The sequence below is a fragment of the Portunus trituberculatus genome, chromosome 46 (genome assembly GCF_017591435.1).
Source record: "Portunus trituberculatus isolate SZX2019 chromosome 46, ASM1759143v1, whole genome shotgun sequence".
In the NCBI taxonomy this organism is placed as follows: domain Eukaryota; kingdom Metazoa; phylum Arthropoda; class Malacostraca; order Decapoda; family Portunidae; genus Portunus; species Portunus trituberculatus.
In genome coordinates this window covers 19,615,647-19,639,155 of record NC_059300.1, presented here as the reverse complement: position 1 = coordinate 19,639,155, position 23,509 = coordinate 19,615,647, and the positions used below count along the sequence as shown (strand labels likewise).

Sequence of the window (23,509 nt, the reverse complement as noted above, 5' to 3'; positions counted from 1 at the left end):
ATTCCATTTCCCACCTCTTGCTCCACTCCCAAATCTTATCCAGATCTGCCTGTAAAATTTCACAATCTTCTTCACTCTTCACACACCTACACAACTTCGCATCATCCGCAAACAAATTAATATAACTGTTTACTCCTCTGGCATGTCATTAATATATACAAGAAAAGTATTGGTGCCAGCACTGAGCCTTGTGGGACTCCACTCTCCACCACCAACCAGTCCGACTTTGCATCCCTTATTACCGTTCTCATCTCCCTCCATCTCAAGTAGTTTTCCATCCACTTTAACACTCTTCCTTTCAGTCCTCCATAAATCTCTAATTTCCATAGCAGTCTCATGTGAGGTACCTTGTCAAAAGCTTTCTTTAAATCCAAATATACACAGTCCATCCATCCTCTCTCTCTTGTATTTTGTCAACCACTCTTGAATAAAAGCTCAGTAGATTTGTTACACATGACCTCCCTTTCCTAAAGCCAAATTGATGATCCGATAATAACTTATGATCCTCCAGGAACCGTATCCAATATTTCTTTATCACCCTCTCACAAATCTTACCGACCACACTTGTTAGAGACACAGGTCTATAGTTAAGAGGATCTTCCTTACTGCCTCCCTTATAAATGGGCACCACTTCAGCTCTTTTCCACTCCACCGGTACTTCCCCTGTTTCTAATGAGCACCTTATAATATCATATAATGGATCTATCAATTTTTCTCTACACTCCTTCAATAATTTTCCTGAAACTCCATCTGGTCCCATCGCTTTATCATCTTTAAGTTCCTCCAATATTTTATAAAACTCCTTTTTAGGTAACTTAATGTAATCCATGTGCACATTTCCTTGTACATTCTGAGGCTTTACAAACATTGTGTGTGTGTGTGTGTGTGTGTGTCTGTAGGTAATATGAAGAGTATTGCAAGCACTGTTAAGCTTCCATCCTCTAGTGGCGCATGCAATTTTATTTATAGTATTACCCATGTTAGGGCCCATATCACAACCCATGCGCATCTTTGGTGTAACCACCTAGAACTTGGGTATCATGGTGACATATAGGTAACTTTAAACTAGTCGAGAAATGGCAAAGTATCAAGGCGATACGTGGTGGGATTCCAACCTATGCGTGGACGTCTACCCGATCCCACGCTCACCACCTTATCCACTATGTCATCACCTCCCCGATTGTGTAATTCACCTCGGTCGTCTGCTGGTCACCCAACCAGTCTTCCCCATTACGGAGCGAGCTCAGAGCTCATAGACCGATCTTCGGGTAGGACTGAGACCACATCAACACACAACACACCTGGAAAGCGAGGCCACAACCCCTCGAGTTACATCCCGTAGCTATTTACTGCTAGGTGAATAGGGGCCACACATTAAGAGGCTTGCCCATTTGCCTCGCCGCTTACCAGGACTAGAACCCGGCCCTCTCGATTGTGAGTCGAGCGTGCTAACCACTACACTACGCGGTGTGTGTGTGTGTGTGTGTGTGTGTGTGTGTGTCCCTTAACAAAATATCTTACGTTTCCATGTTTTCTTGCTGCTCTGCCCTCATTTATAATCCTTAATTATCTGTGATTGTTGATCTAGTATCTGTTCCACGCAAGACGTGTCCTACTTTGTCCAAACTTATATTCATATTGTATACCGTAAAGATAAGAAAATGCTTGATTTTACAATTGTGTTGGGGGCAACCGTAGCAGGATCAGCGAGGGATTTCCAGATTTAGGCAAGGCGAGGGTAATCGGTAAGAGACAAAATGAATAAGATTGTATTATGAGTATGATATTATAAGGAATGGAAAGACGATGTAAGTATATTATCCACGAGAAAAAAGTTCAGTGTGTTTAGATATATGTCAAGCTTGTTTAGAGAGAGAGAGAGAGAGAGAGAGAGAGAGAGAGAGAGAGAGAGATGTTTCTGATCAGAATTATATTATGAAGACTAGGAAAAGAGAGAGATAGGGGGGAGAAAGATATGTTTCGGATCAGTATTATATTATGGACCAAGAAAACTATACTTTATCATTGGCAAAACCCGACAACCTTTCACATTACTCCTATCCTATCCCTCATCCGGATCTCGCTCTCCGTGCCCTTTCTTGGTTTCCCAGCCGGCCTTCACCAGGGTGACATCCTTACTGATTCTCTTCAGTTAGCTTCAGGATAGGATCAAGGAGAGAGGGTTAAGTATTCCGTCCTTGCTTAAAACAGGTTGGTGGTTCATTATTTGTTTTTGAAGGGTGAACACAACAAGTAATTTAAGGGGAACACACACACACACAAGCACGCACACACACGTAGATAGATAGACATAGTTTATTAACCACAGAAAGCTACATAGTAATGACAATAATAATGATAATAATGATAATATAATAATAATAATAATAATATTAAATGATGATACTAGTACTACTACTACTGCTACTAGTAGTACTACTACTACTACTACTACTACTACTACTACTACTACTACTACTACTACTACTAAAACTACTACTACTATTATTATTATTATTATTATTATTATTATTATTATTATTATCATTATAACAACAATAGTAAGTTCATAGGATCCATGCTCTATTTACAAATTGTAGTGTCCCGATTCATCATACATATGTAGTTTATGTTCTTTGACAAGAAAAATATTTCCATTGCATGTACACAAATACTGGTTGACTTTATTTTTTTTTTCACAAATTGACATTATGTTATGCATTATGTGATAAGTCACGTTAGCTTCAAAAGAGATCTAAGAAAATTAATCCAAATTCGTGAATTCATGTCTCTGATGTGACGTGTAAGTGGACAGTCCTGTACCACATGTTGTTTGTACCGCACCTCACTGACACAGATGCTCTTCCAGCAGTAACGTTCCACGTCTCCGCCTGTCACTCTTGCACACCAATTCTTGCCAAGTCACCCGGAATTTCGTGAAAGAGGTTCTATGTATTAATTATGTGTTTCGTTTTGAATATGTAATACGGAAAACCATCTGGTTGATATTCATGTAAAATTCCTGTCTTGAAAGAGTGACTATTTCTGATGTCTGTTAATATTATTCCTTATTTCCTTGAGGTCTGTTTCATCACTGGTGCAGATCACAGCTGAATCCAGATCTGATCCTCTGCACTCGTACACACTCGAGATAGATTTCGAAACATGATTCATAATGAATAACTACCACCTCGCTTACTGATCACGTAGAATACTCCTATAAGTTATATATCCTATAAGTGTGATTGACAATGGAGTCTTTACCTCATTTGAACTTGTATCATGACAATAAAAAAATTCTTTTACATTGTCATTTTACAATTTAGTTTTCACACCGTTTATATTCCATAATAACACACACACACACAAAGAAATTTATAATGATGGAGTGAATAGATATGTACCGAGACTGAAAATTAAAGATAAATATATAAGGAAGAATGGTTAATAGAAAATGTGAAGAAGCAAGAGATAGAAGGGATAGAACGTGGAAGATATGGAGAAAAGACAAACGTCCAAGGAAGTGGCAAGACTATATCAGAGAAAGGAACAACTATGTTGAAATACGAAGAGAGGAAAAGAAAAACTAAGAGAAAAACATAATAAAAAAATGCAAGGATCAGCCAAAGATCTTTTATAGATATATAAACGGAAAGTTGAAAAACAAACACAAGATAGAGAAACTAGTTTATGAAAATCATGAATACAGCGATGAATTGGAAATGGCTGAAATAATGAACAGACAGACACTTTCAAGAAGTTTTCACAGGAGAAAAAACATAAATTAAGAAGAACTAGGAAATGAATTTCGTGTGATGAGTGACATCATTATTTCGGAGCAGGAAATAATGATACAACTAAGAAATTTAAATGTAAGAAAATCACATGGTCCGGATGGAATTGCAAATTGGATATTGAAAGAGTGAAGAGAAGAGCTGGCAAATAAGGTATACAATATAATAAAATGTTCTTTTGAAAAGAGAAAAGTACCAGAAGACTGGAAAAAAGCCAATATTGTGCCAATATATAAAGGAGGAAATAAAGAGAACCCAACAAATCACAGGTCAGTGTCCCTGACAAATACAATAGCTAAAATATGTGAATGCGTGATCAAAGAAAGATGGACCAAACATTTGGAAGAAAAAAATATATAATTAATGAAAGACAATTTGGCTTTGCATAAGGAAGATCATGCGTAACAAACCTTATATACTTTTACTCTAGAGTCATAGACATAACACAGGAAAGAGATGGATGGGTTGATTGTGTATTTTTAGATTTATTTTTAGATTTAATTTGATAAAATTCCACACGGAACATTAATAAGAAAACTTGAAGATATAGGGGGAATAAAAGGAAAATTGCTGGAATGGATGAAGGATTTCCTAACTGGAAGAACTATGAGAGTGACAGTTAGAGATAAGGAGTCCACCTGGAAGGAAGTCTATAAGTGGGGTTCCGCAAGGATCTGTGTTGGTCTCAATTATGTTTGCGATATATATAAATGACATGGACGAAGGAGTAGAAAGCTATATGAGTTTCTTTTCAGATGACAAAACTTTTGAAGAAAGTTGGGTCGCAAGATGATGGTAGAGCTCTACAGCAGGACTTAGATAGACTATGGGAATGTAGTAAAAGATGGGAGATGGAATTCAACATCAAGAAAATGTGCATTTCTTCTGTTGCTGCTTGTGATTTTAGTAGTAGTATTTTAATTGGTCTCGTTTTTCCTTCTTGATATGGTCCCATTCTGTTTATTTCTTCTACTTCCTCTTCTAAGTTCTGCCTATCTTCGTCATTTAGATTTTTTAGTAGGTCTTTGACTGATTTCATTTCTTCTTTTTTTTTCTTGGTCTATATTTTATATTTTTTTCTTTTATTCCAAATACGATTATACTCTTCTTTTTTTCTGCAATTCCTCTAACTAGATTTTCTTTTGTCTTGAGGACTCCTATCATTTTGTTAGTCATATTTTCTTCTTTTTCTTTTAGTTGTTCTTGAATCACCTTCTGAAAATCAGCCTTATCTTTCTTATCTTGGACTCTCCATGCTTGTACTTCTTTTTCAATCATGTTGTGTACTCTTTCCTCTTCTTTGTTTACTAGATCTTTCAGCTTCTCTTTTTCTTTCTCGGCTTTACCGAGTCCTTCTTCCATCTGCTTCTTGTAGTTAGTGTAGGATATGTTGGGCTCCATCGGCAGCAAGGCATCACCCATCACCCTGTTGGCACCAAGCATCAATAAAGACAGGAAGCACGTCCCGTGTCTCACTTGCCCCTCTTATATGGCGCAGTTTTAGTCTACGGATCTACGCATTTGCCATGGTTGGACGTCGTCCTCGTCTGCCAACTCATACCCCTAAGGTCCAGCCGTCGGTCCCCCCAGGCTCCCACGGCCCTGGGACAAGCACATCAGGTGCTCCTGGCACAGACCGAAGCCATCACGGCCCTGCAACGCCAAGTAGCGGCGAGGCCCATCCACCACTCTTCAGCCCTTCGGTCGTCAGCCCCTGAGAAATGCAACATGGGGACGTCCACTGCAGCCTTCTGATCTTGGAGACACTCGGTGGAGTATTGGCTGGCCCTTAATGGATTCACACCGGCTGGAGCAGTGTTGCATATCGGCCTCCTCTGCTCACCCAACCTGCAACGCTTTCTAGACACCAGGTACTCCACGCAGCAGTGGGAGGCCCTCTCCATTCCAGAAGCCCTGGACGCGGTAGGTTTCATGGCCTTGCAAGTGACCAACCAGGCGGCAGATTGGTGCAAGTTCTTCTCAGCAGTGCAAGGGCCCAGTGAATCCATTTGTGAGTACTTTATGCGCTCAACTCAGCTTGCAGCTGACTGTGAGTTCGAGTGTCCTCAGTGCAAGTCTAGCCTGTCGGAATACATGCTCCTTCGTAAACTAGTGTGTGGTCTACATAGTGTAGTGCTAAAAGAAGTGTTTCGTGAGTGTGAGTCCTTCAGTGATGTGGATTCGTTCCGTAAATTCTGCATTGCCTTAGAGGCCGCCCAAAATGATGCCCGCCACGCCGCCGGGGGCGGGAGCTTTGGGCGGGAAAGTGTGGCTGGGGCAGCAGGGGTGATGTCGCTGCCAGATGAGCAAGCAGACGAGCCCCTTCTTGCTGCTGTAGCCCGCCACCGGCCTGCCCAGCAGCCCCAGGCAGGCCGCCCACCACACCAGATGAAGCGCTGTGGCAACTGGGGCCTGAGACACAAGCTAGGGAGAGGACTGTGTCCCGCGGAGGCCCTGGCCTGCCATAGCTGTGGTAGGGTCGGACACATGCAGAGAATGTGCAGGAGCAAGGGGAAAAATGCAGCAGCAGCAGCAGCCACTGAGGATTTGGAGGCATCTGGCATCGTTATCGCTACCGCAGGTGCAGCCATGTGTCAACCACGCATCTGGGTGACTGTCAGCCACGCCCATGGGGGAAGAAAGTCGGCTAGAATTCAGGCAGTACCGGACACGGGAGCACAGGTGTATGTGGCTGGTCTGGAGCTGCTGGCTGCACTGGATATCAAGACGGCGTTCCTGATACACCGAGGAAGTCTGCGAGACGTGGCAAACATCAACCTGCAACCCCTGGGCTCCGTCTCCTGCCATCTGCAGTATGGTGACAGGTCCACAACACAGGAGGTTTTTATTGAAAGTACAGCAACACAGTGCTATATGTCGTTGTGGGCTTCCAGGAAGCTGGGACTGGTCCACGAACGCTTCCTGCACCACACTGTCATGGCTGGAGCTGCTGCCGCCACCAGTGACACACAATCAGCTGACGCCACACCGCCACGCCCATCTGTTCTGCCATTTCCTGCCCTAGAGGAAATCGTGCCCCGGTTGGAGGAATGGCTTCTCTGTCACTTCTCAGGATCCGCATTCGATACAAACAGGATTCCCCTTCCGGTGATGGCTGGCGAGCCACACACTATACACCTGCTACCAGACGCCAAGCCCTATGCATGTCACACACCGACCTCTGTCATTAAAGAAAGGAGAAAAATTATATTAATAGGAGATTTCAACCGTAAAGAAGTGGACTTGGAAAATTATGAAAGTGGTATGCGGGAAGAAGCCTGGGGAGAAAGATTCCTGAACCTAATGAGAGACAATATGATGAACAAGAAAGTAAAGGAATGCACAAGATTCAGATGAAACGACGAGACGGCGAGATTGGACTTAGTTTTCACAAGGGGTATACAAAGTGCCCATTGGGAAAGAGTGACCATGTAATATTAGAAATGGATATAGAAGAGGGAAAGGAAGATAGAGACGATTCATACAAAGGAGACCGATTAAATTACAGAAAGGCTGATATTGAGAATCTCAAGAACTATTTTAAAAACATAAACTGGGAGGAGATGAAAAACTCAGAGACGATGCAAAAGAAATATAACTTATTTTTGGAAATATACAAAGTAGGAGGCAGGGAATATGTCCCGAAATATAGACCTAAAGAAGAAGGAAAGCAAGATTGGTTTAATGCAAGGTGTGCTAGGGCAAAGGATAAAAGAGATGGAGCATGGAAAAGGTGGAGGAGAAATAGAAATCCAGTAAATAAGGAAAACTTCAAGGCAGTGAGAAATGAATATGTTAAGGTGAGGAAGGAAGAGGAAAAGAACTTTGAAAAGGACATTGTCGAAAAATGTAAGGAGCAACCAAAATTGTTCTACAGATTCATAAATGGAAAAATTAGGCAAAAAGAAACAATAGAAAGGTTAAAAAGAGAAAACGGAATGGTGAAAGACCCAAAAAGTATGGCAGAACTATTAAATAATAAATTCCAGGAGGTCTTTACTGAGGAATCCAAATTTGAAAGGCCACAGGGTAATAGAGAGACAGTCTATATGAAAGAGATTCAAATAACCAAGCTTGAAATAAAAGAGTTAATGAAGGAACTGGATGAAGAGAAGGCAATGGGACCAAATGAAGTCTTAGGCAGAATACTGAAAGAATGTAGGGAAGAACTAGCAAGTCCTATATACATCATAAAATGCTCAATACAAAATGGAACAGTACCAGTAGAATGGAAAAGAGCTGAGGGGGTTCCCATATATAAGAGCGGAAGGAAGGAAGAACCTTTAAATTACAGACCGGTATCACTAACTAGTGTAATATGCAAGATGTGTGAAAGAATAATAAAGAAACAATGGATCGAATTCCTTGAAGACAACAAATTAATATCAAATAGCCAATTTGGTTTTAGAAAAAGATGGTCGTGTGTAACTAATTTATTGAGTTTCTATTCTAGAATAGTTGATATAGTACAAGAGAGAGAGGGATGGGTTGACTGTATTTATTTGGATTTAAAAAAGGCGTTTGACAAAGTGCTACATGCAAGATTACTATGGATGTTAGAGGAGAAGAGTGGCTTAAAAGGAAGCACATTGAGATGGATAGAAAATTATTTGAGGGGGGAGAGAAATAAGGACAGTAATCAAAGATATGAAGTCCAAGTGGAGAGCAGTAGAAAGCGGAGTGCCACAGGGTTCAGTATTGGCACCAATACTTTTCCTAATTTATATTAACAACATGCCAGAAGGTGTGAACAGCTACATTAATCTGTTTGCAGATGATACGAAACAGTGCAGAGATATAAAGCAAAAAGAGAATTGTGAAATATTGCAAGAAGACCTAAATAAGATCTGGGAATGGAGTAAAAAGTGGGAAATGGAATTCAATGTGGGTAAAAGCCATGTCATGGAAATGAGAAAGAGTGAAAGACAACCCTTGGGAATCTATAAAATGGGAGATGGAGTAGAACTGGAGAAAGTAAAAAAGGAAAAGGACTTAGGAGTTAGGATTGAAGAAAACAATCAACCGGTAAGCCATATTGATAGAATTTTTAGAGAGACATAATTTGCTAAGGAATATTGGAGTAGCATTTCACTACATGGACAAAGAAATGATGAAGAAATTGATAAGTACTATAATAAGACCCAGATTGGAATATGCAGGAGTTGTGTGGACCCCTCATAAAAAGAAACACATAAGGAAGTTGGAGAGACTACAAAAAATGGCTACAAGAATGGTTCCAGAATTTGAAGGGATGACATATGGGAGACTAAAGGCTATGGATCTACCAATCCTGGAACAAAGAAGGGAGAGATGAGATCTGATACAAGTTTATAAATTGATCAACGGAATGGACCAAGTAGATAAGGAGAAAGTGATCCTGAGAGAAGAATGTGACATTCGAAGCACAAGATCGCATAGTAAAAAGCTGAGAAAGGGAAGATGCCAGAGAGATGTTAAAAAATATAGTTTCGCGCAAAGATGTATTGAGTCATGGAACAGTTTAAATGAAGAAGTTGTGTCTACAACGAGTGTGCATACTTTTAAAGTAAGATTGGATAAGTGTAGATATGGAGACGGGGCCACACGAGCATAAAGCCCAGGCCCTGTAAAACTACAACTAGGTAAACACACACACACACACACACACACACACACAAAAAAAAAAAAAAAAAAAAAAAAAGGAGTTATATAAAATGTTGGAGGAACTTAAAGATGATAAAGCGATGGGACCAGATGAAGTTTCAGGAAAATTATTGAAGGAGTGTAGAGAAGAATTGATTGATCCATTATATGATATTATAAGGTGCTCATTAGAAACAGGGGAAGTACCAGTAGAGTGGAAGAGAGCTGAAGTGGTGCCCATTTATAAGGGAGGCAGTAAGGAAGAGCCTCTTAACTATAGACATGTGTCTCTAACAAGTGTGGTCGGTAAGATTTGTGAGAGGGTGATAAAGAAATATTGGATACGGTTCCTGGAGGATCATAAGTTATTATTGGATCAATTTGGCTTCAGGAAAGGGAGGTCATGTGTAACAAATCTACTGAGCTTTTATTCAAGAGTGGTTGACAAAATACAGGAGAGAGAGGGATGGATGGACTGTGTATATTTGGATTTAAAGAAAGCTTTTGACAAGGTACCTCACGAGAGACTGTTATGGAAAGTAGAGATTTATGGAGGACTGAAAGGAAAAGTGTTAAAGTGGATGGAAAACTACTTGAGATGGAGGGAGATGAGAACGGTAATAAGGGATGCAAGGTCGGACTGGTTGGTGGTGGAGAGTGGAGTCCCACAAGGCTCAGTGCTGGCACCAATACTTTTCCTGGTATATATAAATGACATGCCAGAGGGAGTAAACAGTTATATTAATTTGTTTGCGGATGATGCGAAGTTGTGTAGGTGTGTGAAGAGTGAAGAAGATTGTGAAATTTTACAGGCAGACCTGGATAAGATTTGGGAGTGGAGCAAGAGGTGGCAAATGGAATTTAATCTGAGCAAAAGTCATGTGATAGAGATGGGAAAGAGTGGAAGACGGCCAAGAGGGTCATATAAGATGGGTGAAGAAGTAGTGTTGAAAAAGGTGGAAAAGGAAAAGGATTTGGGAGTGATAATACAAGACCATGGGCAGTTTGAGGCTCATATTGATAAGATGTTTGGAGAAACGTATAATTTGATAAAAAATATTGGATTAGCCTTCCATTATATGGATAAAGATATGATGAAGAAATTAATTAGTATGGTAATTAGACCAAGATTGGAATATGCTGGAGTGGTTTGGTCCCCTTATAAAAAGAAGCATATAAGGAAGTTAGAGAGATTGCAGAGAATGGCAACAAAAATGGTTCCGGAATTGGCAGAAATGACCTATGAGGAGAGATTAAAAGAAATGAATTTGCCTACCTTGGAACAAAGAAGAGAAAGAGGAGATTTAATACAGGTTTATAAACTGTTGAATGGACTGGATGAAGTGGATAATGAGCAAATGATGTTGAGAGAGGAAAACTTAAGTAGAACTACAAGATCGCATAGTAAAAAGATAGCCAAGGGAATATGCTTGAAGGATGTGAAAAAATATAGTTTCACACATAGTTTCACACAAAGATGTGTGGAGGTGTGGAATGGTTTGAGTGAGGAGGTGGTGTCAGCAAGGAGTGTGCATAGTTTTAAAGGAAAGTTGGATGTGTGTAGATATGGAGACGGGGCCACACGAGTATGATACCCAGGCCCTGTAAAATTACAACTAGGTGAATACACACACACACACACACACACACACACACACACACACACACCTTTGAAAAAAAATGAAGAGAGGACAGAAGAGGAGAAGAAAGAGTTTTTCTGGAGAATCTTGGATATGAGACTGAGGAAGTGGTTCATAACCCAGAAAAGTACAGCAAGAAAGGACTAAAGAAACTTACGTATGAGCGGAATGTAATGTATTCCAACATAAATGGAGTGATATCGGGGATTTTAGAACTCAACGATTACTTGAGGGATAAGAACCCAGATATTGTGGGTCTTACTGAAACAAAACTGAGAGAGGAGAAGACCTGATGATGGTTGGAGAAGGAAATATAATGTTTGGAAAAGAAATAGAGTAGGTAAGATGGGAGGAGGAGTGATGTTGCTGGTTAAAAAGATATAAAGGTGGATCAAGTGAAAGAAGGTATGGGAAAGGCAGAAGTGCTAAAGATCAGAGCAGAAACTAATGAAGGAAAAAGAGGCACTACATAGTGGTGTACGTACCACCTAAGACAAATGCATGGTCAGTACAGGAATATGAAGAAATGATAAGTGATACAGGAACATGTCTGGAAGAAATGTTGGGTGGCTGTGAACGAACTATAATGATGGGAGATTTTAATTGTAAAGAGGTGTGTTGGGAGGACTGGTCAATGGAAGGATCAGAGACAACATGGGAAATACACTATTGACACTGGCAATGGAAAATGTGTTAACTCAGTGGGTCAAAGAAGATACTAGGTTTGGAGGAGAGGAGCATCGTCAAGACTGGACTTGGTCTTTACTACAGAGCCAATGGTCATTGAGGAGATGAGGGTGGAGTGCCCTTTAGCAAAGAGTGATCATGCAGTTTTGGAGTTCAAGGTGATAGATGAAGAGAAATCTAGAAGAAATGAAGAATATAAAGTGGGAAGATGGAATTATGCCAAGACAGATTTTGGAAACCTAAAGAAATTCTTTCAAGAGACAAATTGGATGAAATTCAAGAGTGCTAAGGAGCAAATGAAAAGTGGAAGGAATTTATAAAATATACAAAGAAGGTGAGAAAAATTTGTACCAATAAGACAACATAGAGAAGTTGGAAAGCAGGACTGGTTTAACGATAGATGTGAAAAGGCTAGAACAAGAAAAGAGGATGCATGGAAGAGGTGGAGAAGGAAAAGACGGATTAAGCAGTGGGAAAGTTACAAAAGAGCAAGAAATGAATATGTGTTGATTAGAAGAGAAGAAAGAAAGAAACAAGAAAAGGATATAATTGATAAATGTAAAGACCAACCAAGGCTTTTTACAGACATGTGAACAACAACATCAAAAATAGAGAAAGTATTGAAAGTTTAGAAGTAAATGGAGTATGCAGTGAAGATCCCAGGAAATGGCAGAGGCTATGAATGGATGCTTTCGGAAGGTATTCACAAAGGAGACTGCTTTTGACAAACCACTGGTAATGGAACAGAAAGGGATTATGAAGGAGTTTCAAGTAACTGTGGAGGAGATCAAGAATATGATGGGGAGTTTAGAAGTGAGAAAAGCTGTGGGACCTGATGGGGTATCAGGATGGATTTTAAGAGAATGCAGGAGCAATTGGCAGAAAAAGTTTGTGAAGTAATTGATGCCTCATTAAGGGAAGGTGTAGTGCCCCAAGACTGGAAAAGAGCTAACATTGTCCCAATCTATAAATCAGGTAACAAGAGAGACCCATTGAACTATAGACCAGTGTCACTTACAAGTGTGGTAGCTAAGATGTGTGAGAGGGTGGTGAAGAATAGATGGACAGACTTCTTGGAGAAAAATGACATACTTTGTGAGTGTCAATTTGGTTTTAGAAAAGGGCGTTCATGCACGACAAACCTGATATGTTACTATTCGAGGGTGATAGATGTAATACAGGAAAGAGATGGTTGGGCTGATGGAATATATCTGGATTTAAAAAAGGCCTTTGATAAGGTACCACACCGGAGACTGATCTGGAAACTTGAAATGGTAGGAGGAGTGCATGGCAGTTTACTAAAATGGATGGAAGACTTTTGGTAGGAAGAGAAATGAGAACAATAATTAAGGACAGACCATCAGAATGGGGCTTGGTGGAGAGTGGAGTTCCACAGGGATCAGTGTTGGCACCAGTAATGTTCGCGGTCTACATAAATGACATGGTGGATGGGGTGTCCAGTTATGTGAGCCTATTTGCAGACGATGCAAAATTGTTAAGAAAAGTGAGATGTGACAAAGATTGCGAACTACTCCAGGAAGACTTGGACAGAATATGGAAATGGAGCTGTACATGGCAAATGGAGTTCAACACGACAAAATGCAAGAAAATAGAGTTTGGCAAGAGTGAAAGAAGAATCAGGAGTATGTACAAGATAGGAAATGAAGACATAAAACCAGTCATGAAGAAAAGACCTTGGGGTGACAATTACCAATGACCTATCGCCAGAGAGACATATAAACAAAATAATTGGAGAAGTATTGAACTTATTGAGGAACATAAGAGTGGCGTTCGTATATTTAGATGAAGAAATGATGAAGAAAATAATTACTGCAATGATAAGACCGAGGCTTGAATATGCAACAATACAGTGGGCTCCGAACTTAAAGAAACACATAAGGAAACTAGAGAAAGTACAGAGGGCTGCAACAAAAATGGTGCCTGACTTAAGAGATTTGACTTATGAAGACAGACTGAAAAGAATGCAACTTCCGACCCTGGAAAACAGAAGAGAAAGGGGAGACCTGATAGCAATATACAGAGTGATGAAACTAAAAATGGCCACTTATAGGAGAGATGTGAAAAAATATAGCTTCCCTCATAGAAGGGTGGAAGCATGGAATAGTTTAGACGTGGAAGTGGTCAACGCAAGGAATATTCATTATTTTAAGAAAAAGCTGGACATTAATAGATATGGAGACGGGACAACACGAGCATAGCTCTTTTCCCGTATGTTACAATTAGGTAAATACAATTAGGTAAATACACACACACACACACACACACACACACACACACACACACACACACGGGACATCGTCGATGGCGGATGTGGTCGCTGAGCTCCAGAGCAATCATCTCTAATTCTACAGTTACCATTGCCTAAGAGTAACCAAGGTGGGAAAGGAGCTGGTAATGTTTGTCCCGTCTCCATATAGTCATGTTAACTGTTGATTAGCAAAATAATGTCCAGGGAAGGTAAATATAAACTGTAGCCTGCGTTTGAGCCATCAGCTGGTTTGTTTACATCTGCGCAACATGGCGGCCGTGAACTCGAAAGATGAATCAGACTTCACAGGATTTCAAGGAATAATGGAGAAGAGCGCTTATGTGAAGAAAATTCTGGAGTTGGAAGGTAAAATTGAAAACTGTTTGAAAAGTATGGGGCCTGGAAACGAGTTATGACAATGTAATGAAAGAGTGTGCCGATATGAAGAAGGAAAATGAAGCACTGAAAGAGGAAGTTAAGCTAATTAAAGTGAATTGCGAAAATGTGGAGAATCTCTAGGAAAAGTGATGGAGAAGCAGGCTGAATGGAAAAAAGTCAGGAAGTGGAAAGAAAGGAGGTAAATTACAAAGTTGCAAGTCTGGAAAAGGAAATCAAAGAGTCTGGGAGAAAACTTTGGGCCTTGCTGAAATTATAGATCAACAGATCATAGAAGAGAAGATTGCTGAGAAAGTTGTGAAGGTTATTAAATCAAATGAGACATTGGTGAGGGAAACTGTAGACAAAAAGAGATGTGTGGTGATATTTGGTGTGGAGGAGGATAAGACACCGAGTAAAATGGAGAGAGAGAAAACATAAAAAGGTGATAAATAATATCATTAATGTGGTGCAGGAGGAGGAAAAGACCTAGTACAAGAAATAGAGGACTTCCATAGAATTGGAAAGTTCACAAGAGAAGGTATGAGGCCAATAAGAATCAAACTTAAGTCACAAAAGGATGTAGATGAATTGGTGGAGAAGTCATGGAGGCTAGCCCAGCAGGAAACAACAAGGAAGATTTGGTTGAGAAGAGATCTCGGTGAAAAGGAAAGAGAAATGTTAAATGAGTTGAGAAAGGAGGCTTTGAAAAAAATGAAGAGAGGACAGAAGAGGAGAAGAAAGAGTTTTCTGGAGAATCTTGGATATGAGACTGAGGAAGTGGTTCATAACCCAGAAAAGTACAGTAAGAAAGGACTAAAGAAACTTACGTATGAGCGGAATGTAATGTATTCCAACATAAATGGAGTGATATCGGGATTTTAGAACTCAACGATTACTTGAGGGACAAGAACCCAGATATTGTGGGTCTTACTGAAACAAAACTGAGAGAGGAGAAGACCTGATGATGGTTGGAGAAGGAAATATAATGTTTGGAAAAGAAATAGAGTAGGTAAGATGGGAGGAGGAGTGATGTTGCTGGTTAAAAAGATATAAAGGTGGATCAAGTGAAAGAAGGTATGGGAAAGGCAGAAGTGCTAAAGATCAGAGCAGAAACTAATGAAGGAAAAAGAGGCACTACATAGTGGTGTACGTACCACCTAAGACAAATGCATGGTCAGTACAGGAATATGAAGAAATGATAAGTGATACAGGAACATGTCTGGAAGAAATGTTGGGTGGCTGTGAACGAACTATAATGATGGGAGATTTTAATTGTAAAGAGGTGTGTTGGGAGGACTGGTCAATGGAAGGATCAGAGACAACATGGGGAAATACACTATTGACACTGGCAATGGAAAATGTGTTAACTCAGTGGGTCAAAGAAGATACTAGGTTTGGAGGAGAGGGAGCATCGTCAAGACTGGACTTGGTCTTTAGTACAGAGCCAATGGTCATTGAGGAGATGAGGGTGGAGTGCCCTTTAGCAAAGAGTGATCATGCAGTTTTGGAGTTCAAGGTGATAGATGAAGAGAAATCTAGAAGAAATGAAGAATATAAAGTGGGAAGATGGAATTATGCCAAGACAGATTTTGGAAACCTAAAGAAATTCTTTCAAGAGACAAATTGGATGAAATTCAAGAGTGCTAAGGAGCAAATGAAAAGTGGAAGGAATTTATAAAAATATACAAAGAAGGTGAGAAAAATTTGTACCAATAAGACAACATAGAGAAGTTGGAAAGCAGGACTGGTTTAACGATAGATGTGAAAAGGCTAGAACAAGAAAAGAGGATGCATGGAAGAGGTGGAGAAGGAAAAGACGGATTAAGCAGTGGGAAAGTTACAAAAGAGCAAGAAATGAATATGTGTTGATTAGAAGAGAAGAAAGAAAGAAACAAGAAAAGGATATAATTGATAAATGTAAAGACCAACCAAGGCTTTTTTACAGACATGTGAACAACATCAAAAATAGAGAAAGTATTGAAAGTTTAGAAGTAAATGGAGTATGCAGTGAAGATCCCAGGAAATGGCAGAGGCTATGAATGGATGCTTTCGGAAGGTATTCACAAAGGAGACTGCTTTTGACAAACCACTGGTAATGGAACAGAAAGGGATTATGAAGGAGTTTCAAGTAACTGTGGAGGAGATCAAGAACATGATGGGGAGTTTAGAAGTGAGAAAAGCTGTGGGACCTGATGGGGTATCAGGATGGATTTTAAGAGAATGCAGGGAGCAATTGGCAGAAAAAGTTTGTGAAGTAATTGATGCCTCATTAAGGGAAGGTGTAGTGCCCCAAGACTGGAAAAGAGCTAACATTGTCCCAATCTATAAATCAGGTAACAAGAGAGACCCATTGAACTATAGACCAGTGTCACTTACAAGTGTGGTAGCTAAGATGTGTGAGAGGGTGGTGAAGAATAGATGGACAGACTTCTTGGAGAAAATGACATACTTTGTGAGTGTCAATTTGGTTTTAGAAAAGGGCGTTCATGCACGACAAACCTGATATGTTACTATTCGAGGGTGATAGATGTAATACAGGAAAGAGATGGTTGGGCTGATGGAATATATCTGGATTTAAAAAAGGCCTTTGATAAGGTACCACACCGGAGACTGATCTGGAAACTTGAAATGGTAGGAGGAGTGCATGGCAGTTTACTAAAATGGATGGAAGACTTTTGGTAGGAAGAGAAATGAGAACAATAATTAAGGACAGACCATCAGAATGGGGCTTGGTGGAGAGTGGAGTTCCACAGGGATCAGTGTTGGCACCAGTAATGTTCGCGGTCTACATAAATGACATGGTGGATGGGGTGTCCAGTTATGTGAGCCTATTTGCAGACGATGCAAAATTGTTAAGAAAAGTGAGATGTGACAAAGATTGCGAACTACTCCAGGAAGACTTGGACAGAATATGGAAATGGAGCTGTACATGGCAAATGGAGTTCAACACGACAAAATGCAAGAAAATAGAGTTTGGCAAGAGTGAAAGAAGAATCAGGAGTATGTACAAGATAGGAAATGAAGACATAAAACCAGTCATGAAGAAAAAGACCTTGGGGTGACAATTACCAATGACCTATCGCCAGAGAGACATATAAACAAAATAATTGGAGAAGTATTGAACTTATTGAGGAACATAAGAGTGGCGTTCGTATATTTAGATGAAGAAATGATGAAGAAAATAATTACTGCAATGATAAGACCGAGGCTTGAATATGCAACAATACAGTGGGCTCGAACTTAAAGAAACACATAAGGAAACTAGAGAAAGTACAGAGGGCTGCAACAAAATGGTGCCTGACTTAAGAGATTTGACTTATGAAGACAGACTGAAAAGAATGCAACTTCCGACCCTGGAAAACAGAAGAGAAAGGGAGACCTGATAGCAATATACAGAGTGATGATTGGCATGGAAAAATGGATAGGGAAGATCTGTGTATGTGGAATGAAAGAATGTCGAGAGGGCATGGGAAAAACTAAAATGGCCACTTATAGGAGAGATGTGAAAAAATATAGCTTCCCTCATAGAAGGGTGGAAGCATGGAATAGTTTAGACGTGGAAGTGGTCAACGCAAGGAATATTCATGATTTTAAGAAAAAGCTGGACATTAATAGATATGGAGACGGGACAACACGAGCATAGCTCTTTTCCCGTATGTTACAATTAGGTAAATACAATTAGGTAAATACACACCGGTAGCTCAGTGGTTAGAGTGCTGGCTTCACAAGCCAGAGGACCGGGGTTCGATTCCTTGGCCAGGTGGAGATATTTGGGTGTGTCTCCTTTCATGTGTAGCCCCTGTTCACTAAGCAGTGAGTAGGTACCGGATGTAAATCGAGAAGTTGTGACCTTGTTGTCCCGGTGTGTGGTGTGTGCCTGGTCTCAGGCCTATCCGAAGATCGGAAATAATGAGCTCTGAGCTCATTCCGTAGGGTAACGTCTGGCTGTCTCGTCAGAGACTGCAGCAGATCAAACAGCGAATTACACACACACACACACACACACACACACACACACACACACACACACACACACACACACACACACACACACATTAAACAAAAAGAGGATTGTGAAATACTACAGGAAGACTTAAACAAGATCTGGAAATGGAGTAAAAATGGAGATGGAATTCAATGTGGACAAAAGCCATGTCATGGAAATGGGAAAAAGTGAAAGACGACCAGTGGAATCTATAAGATGGGAGATGGAGTAGAACTAGAAAAAGTAAAAAGGAAAAGGACTTGGGAGTGACAATGGAAGAAAATAATCAACCGGTTAGCCATATTGATAGAATTTTCAGAGAGCGTATAATTTGCTAAGGAATATTGGAGTAGCATTTCACTATATGGACAAGGAAATGATGAAGAAATTGATAAGTACTAAAATAAGACCTAGATTGGAATATGCAGGAGTTGTGTGGACTCATAAAAAAGAAACACATAAGAAAATTAGAGACTACAAAAATGGCTACAAGAATGGTTCCAGAATTTAAAGGGATGGCATATGAGGAGAGACTAAAGGCAATGGATCTACCAACCTTGGAGCAGAGAAGAGAGAGGGATCTGATACAAGTTTATAAATTGATTAACGGAATGGATGAAGTGGATAATGAGAAACTGTTCCTGAGAGAAGAATATGACTTTAGAAGCACAAGATCGCATAGTAAGAAACTAAGGAAGGACGATGTCTGAGAGATGTTAAAAATTTAGTTTCCGCAAAGATGTGTTGAGACTTGGAACAGTTTGAGTGAGGAAGTGGTATCAGCAAAGAGTGTACATAGTTTTAAAGAAAAATTGGATAAGTGTAGATATGGAAACGGGACCACACGAGCATAAAGCCCAGGCCCTGTAAAACTACAACTAGGTAAATACAACTAGGTAAATACACACACACACACACACACACACAGATAGCTCAGTGGTTAGAGCGCTGGCTTCACAAGCCAGAGGACCTGGGTTCGATTCCCCGGCTGGGTGGAGATATTTGGGTGTGTCTCCTTTCACGTGTAGCCCCTGTTCACCTAGCAGTGAGTAGGTACGGGATGTAAATGGAGGAGTTGTGACCTTGTTGTCCCGGTGTGTGTTGTGTGCCTGGTCTTAGGCCTATCCGAAGATCGGAAATAATGAGCTCTGAGCTCGTTCCGTAGGGTAATGTCTGGCTGTCTCGTCAGAGACTGCAGCAGATCAAACAGTGAACACACACACACACACACATAAGGAAACTAGAGAAAGTACAGAGGGCTGCAACAAAAATGGTGCCTGACTTAAGAGATTTGACTTATGAAGACAGACTGAACAGAATGCAACTTCCGACCCTGGAAAACAGAAGAGAAAGGGGAGACCTGATAGCAATATACAGAGTGATGATTGGCGTGGAAAAAATGGATAGGGAAGATCTGTGTATGTGGAATGAAAGAATGTCGAGAGGGCATGGGAAATAACTAAAAATGGCCACTTATAGGAGAGATGTGAAAAAATATAGCTTCCCTCATAGAAGGGTGGAAGCATGGAATAGTTTAGACGTGGAAGTGGTCAACGCAAGGAATATTCATGATTTTAAGAAAAAGCTGGACATTAGTAGATATGGAGACGGGACAGTACGAGCATAGCTCTTTTCCCGTATGTTACAATTAGGTAAATTAGGTAAATACACACACACACACACACACACAAATGTGGATAAGGTTTGGTATGGGAAGAACAACGCAGAAGTGATAAGCATAAGGATAAAAAGTGATGGAAAAGAATTAATAATCATGGTGACCTATGTACCTCCTAAAACAAATTCTTGGACATTAAGGGAATACGACAATATGATCAAGGATACTTTACAGAGTTTGGAAAGTGTATTATCTGGAAAAAGGAAGGTGATACTAGTAGGAGATTTTAATTGTAAGGAGGTGGATTAGGAAAATTTAGTAAGTGGTGTTGGAGAGGAAGCATGGGGAAAGAGATTTCTTAATCTAATGATGGAAAATATGATGGAACAGAGGGTGAAGGAAAATACTAGATATAGAGGAGATGATGAACCGGCTAGACTGGATTTGGTGTTAACAAGAGAAGTGTACCTATGTGGAGATATACAATACAAATGTCCTTTGGGAAAGAGTGATCATGTGGTTATAGAAATGCAGATAGCAACAACACAGTGAAGGAAAGACGAGACATACAGGAGTGGTAGATTGAATTATACAAAGATGGACATAGAAAGTTTGAAAAATTATTTCAGAAAATTAGATTGGGAGTAGATGTTACAAATCAGAGAAGTGCAAAAAAAATATGAGATTTTTATGAAATATTATAAAGAAGGAGTTATGAAATTTGTACCAAAGTATAAACCGAGAGAGGATGGAAGAAAAGATTGGTTTAATGCAACTTGTGTTAAGGCTAAGGAAAAGAGAGATGTGGCTTGGAAAAGATGGAAAAAGAGCAGGAATATACTAAATAAGGAGAATTATAGAGTGGCGAGAAATGAGTATGTGAGGGTAAGGAGGGGAGGAAGAAAGAAAATTTGAAAAAGATATTGTAGACAAGAGTAAGGAACATCCAAAATTGTTTTACAGGTTCATAAATGGTAAACTTAAAAAGAGGGAGTCCATTGAAAGATTAAAAGGAGAGCAAGGGATAGTAGATGACCCTAAGAATATAGCGGAATTGCTAAATAATAGGTTTCTTCAAGTATTTACTAAAGAAACAATGTTTGTAAAGCCTCAGAATGTACGAAGAAATGTGCACATGGATGACATTAAGATACCTAAAAATGAGTTATATAAAATGTTGGAGGAACTTAAAGATGATAAAGCGATGGGACCAGATGAAGTTTCAGGAAAATTACTGAAGGATTGTAGAGAAGAATTGATTGATCCATTGTATGATATTATAAGGTGTTCATTAGAAACAGGGGAAGTACCAGTAGAGTGGAAAAGAGCTGAAGTGGTGCCCATTTATAAGGGAGGCAGTAAGGAAGAGCCTCCTAACTATAGAACTGTGTCTCTAACAAGTGTGGTCGGTAAGATTTGTGAGAGGGTGATAAAAAAATATTGGCTACGGTTCCTGGAGGATCATAAGTTATTATCGGATCATCAATTTGGCTTTAGGAAAGGGAGGTCATGTGTAACAAATCTACTGAGCTCTTATTCAAGAGTGGTTGACAAAATACAAGAGAGAGAGGGATGGATGGACTGTGTATATTTGGATTTAAAGAAAGCTTTTGACAAGGTACCTCACATGAGACTGCTATGGAAATTAGAGATTAATGGAGGACTGAAAGGAAAAGTGTTAAAGTGGATGGAAAACTACTTGAGATGGAGGGAGATGAGAACGGTAATAAGGGATGCAGAGTCGGACTGGTTGGTGGTGGAGAGTAGAGTCCCACAAGGCTCAGTGCTGGCACCAATACTTTTCCTTTTATATATTAATGACATGCCAGAGGGAGTAAACAGTTATATTAATTTGTTTGCGGATGATGCGAAGTTGTGTAGGTGTGTGAAGAGTGAAGAAGATTGTGAAATTTTACAGGCAGATCTGGATAAGATTTGGGAGTGGAGCAAGAGGTGGCAAATGGTAATTTAATCTGAGCAAAAGTCATGTGATGGAGATGGGGAAGAGTGGAAGACGGCCAAGAGGGTCATATAAGATGGGTGAAGAAGTAGTGTTGAAAAAGGTGGAAAAGGAAAAGGATTTGGGAGTGATGATACAAGACCATGGGCAGTTTGAGGCTTATATTGATAAGATGTTTGGAGAAACGTATAATTTGATAAAAAATATTGGATTAGCCTTCCATTATATGGATAAAGATATGATGAAGAAATTAATTAGTACGATAATTAGACCAAGATTGGAATATGCTGGAGTGGTTTGGTCCCCTTATAAAAAGAAGCATATAAGGAAGTTGGAGAGATTGCAGAGAATGGCAACAAAAATGGTTCTGGAATTGGCAGAAATGACTTATGAGGAGAGATTAAAAGAAATGAATTTGCTTACCTTGGAACAAAGAAGAGAAAGAGGAGATTTAATACAGGTTTATAAACTGTTGAACGGACTGGATGAAATGGATAATGAGCAAATGATGTCGAGAGAGGAAAACTTAAATAAAACTACGAGATCGCATAGTAAAAAGATAGCCAAGGGAATATGCTTGAAGGATGTGAAGAAATATAGTTTCCCACAAAGATGTGTGGAGGTGTGGAATGGTTTGAGTGAGGAGGTGGTGTCAGCAAGGAGTGTGCATAGTTTTAAAGGAAAATTGGATGTGTGTGGATATGGAGACGGGGCCACACGAGTATGATACCCAGGCCCTGTAAAATTACAACTAGGTGAATACACACACACACTGCCTAGTGTAGTGGTTAGCATGCTCGACTCACACTCGAGAGGGTCCGGGTTTAGTCCCGGAGGCGGCGAGGCAAATGGGCAAGCCTCTTAATTTGTAGCCCTTGTTCACATAGCAGTAAATAGGTACGAGATGTAACTCAAGGGGTTGTGGTCTCGCTTTCTCGGTGTGTGGAGTGTGTTGTGGTCTCAGTCCTACCCGAAGATCGGTCTATGAGCTCTGAGCTCACTTCGTAATTGGGAAGACTGGCTGGGTGACCAGCAGGCGACCGAGATGAATTACACACACGAACTTCCAATATGCTTGATAACAATCCATCTATGTTAGTACAAGTCACTCTTAATTTATTGCCTCCGACCTCCTTTTTTTTCCTTAGGTACCACTTCTTTAGTCTCTGGATATGAGACTTAAGAAGTGGTACCTAAGGAAAAAAGAGGAGGTCGTGGAGGAGGCAATATGTTAAGAGTGACATACTAACATAGATGGGTTGTTATCAATCATATTGGAAGTTCGGGATTATTTGAAAGAGAAAAGCTGGATGTAATGTGCATCTTTGAAACAAAACTGAAAAAAAAGAGATCCATGTCAACAGGAAGGATAAAGGGGGAGGAGGAGTGCTAATAATGGTTCGTGATAATATATGTGTGGAAGATGTGCAATATGGTGAAGACAAAGGGGAAGTAATGGGAGTAACAATCAGAACGGAAGATTTGAAGAAAAGAAACATTATAGTTATTTATGTTCCACCAAAGACTAATACATAGGGATCAGAAGAACATGAAGA

General features: G+C 40.0%; 1 protein-coding gene across 6 annotated transcripts in view; it reads left to right on the top strand.

Annotated features, from left to right (window-relative positions):
* The first annotated feature begins 2,088 nt into the window (after window positions 1-2,088).
* The window catches only part of LOC123519880, a 111,390-nt gene continuing 89,969 nt past the window's right edge, over window positions 2,089-23,509 (top strand). For 3 of the 6 annotated variants that reach the window (XM_045281511.1, XM_045281506.1, XM_045281509.1), the window contains exon 1: window positions 2,089-2,211. The gene's annotated coding sequence lies outside the window, so the exon portion shown is untranslated. Of the gene's footprint in view, window positions 2,212-2,584; window positions 2,946-23,509 lie in introns of those variants that run through there. The other 3 variants (XM_045281507.1, XM_045281510.1, XM_045281508.1) reach the window with 3 other exon arrangements.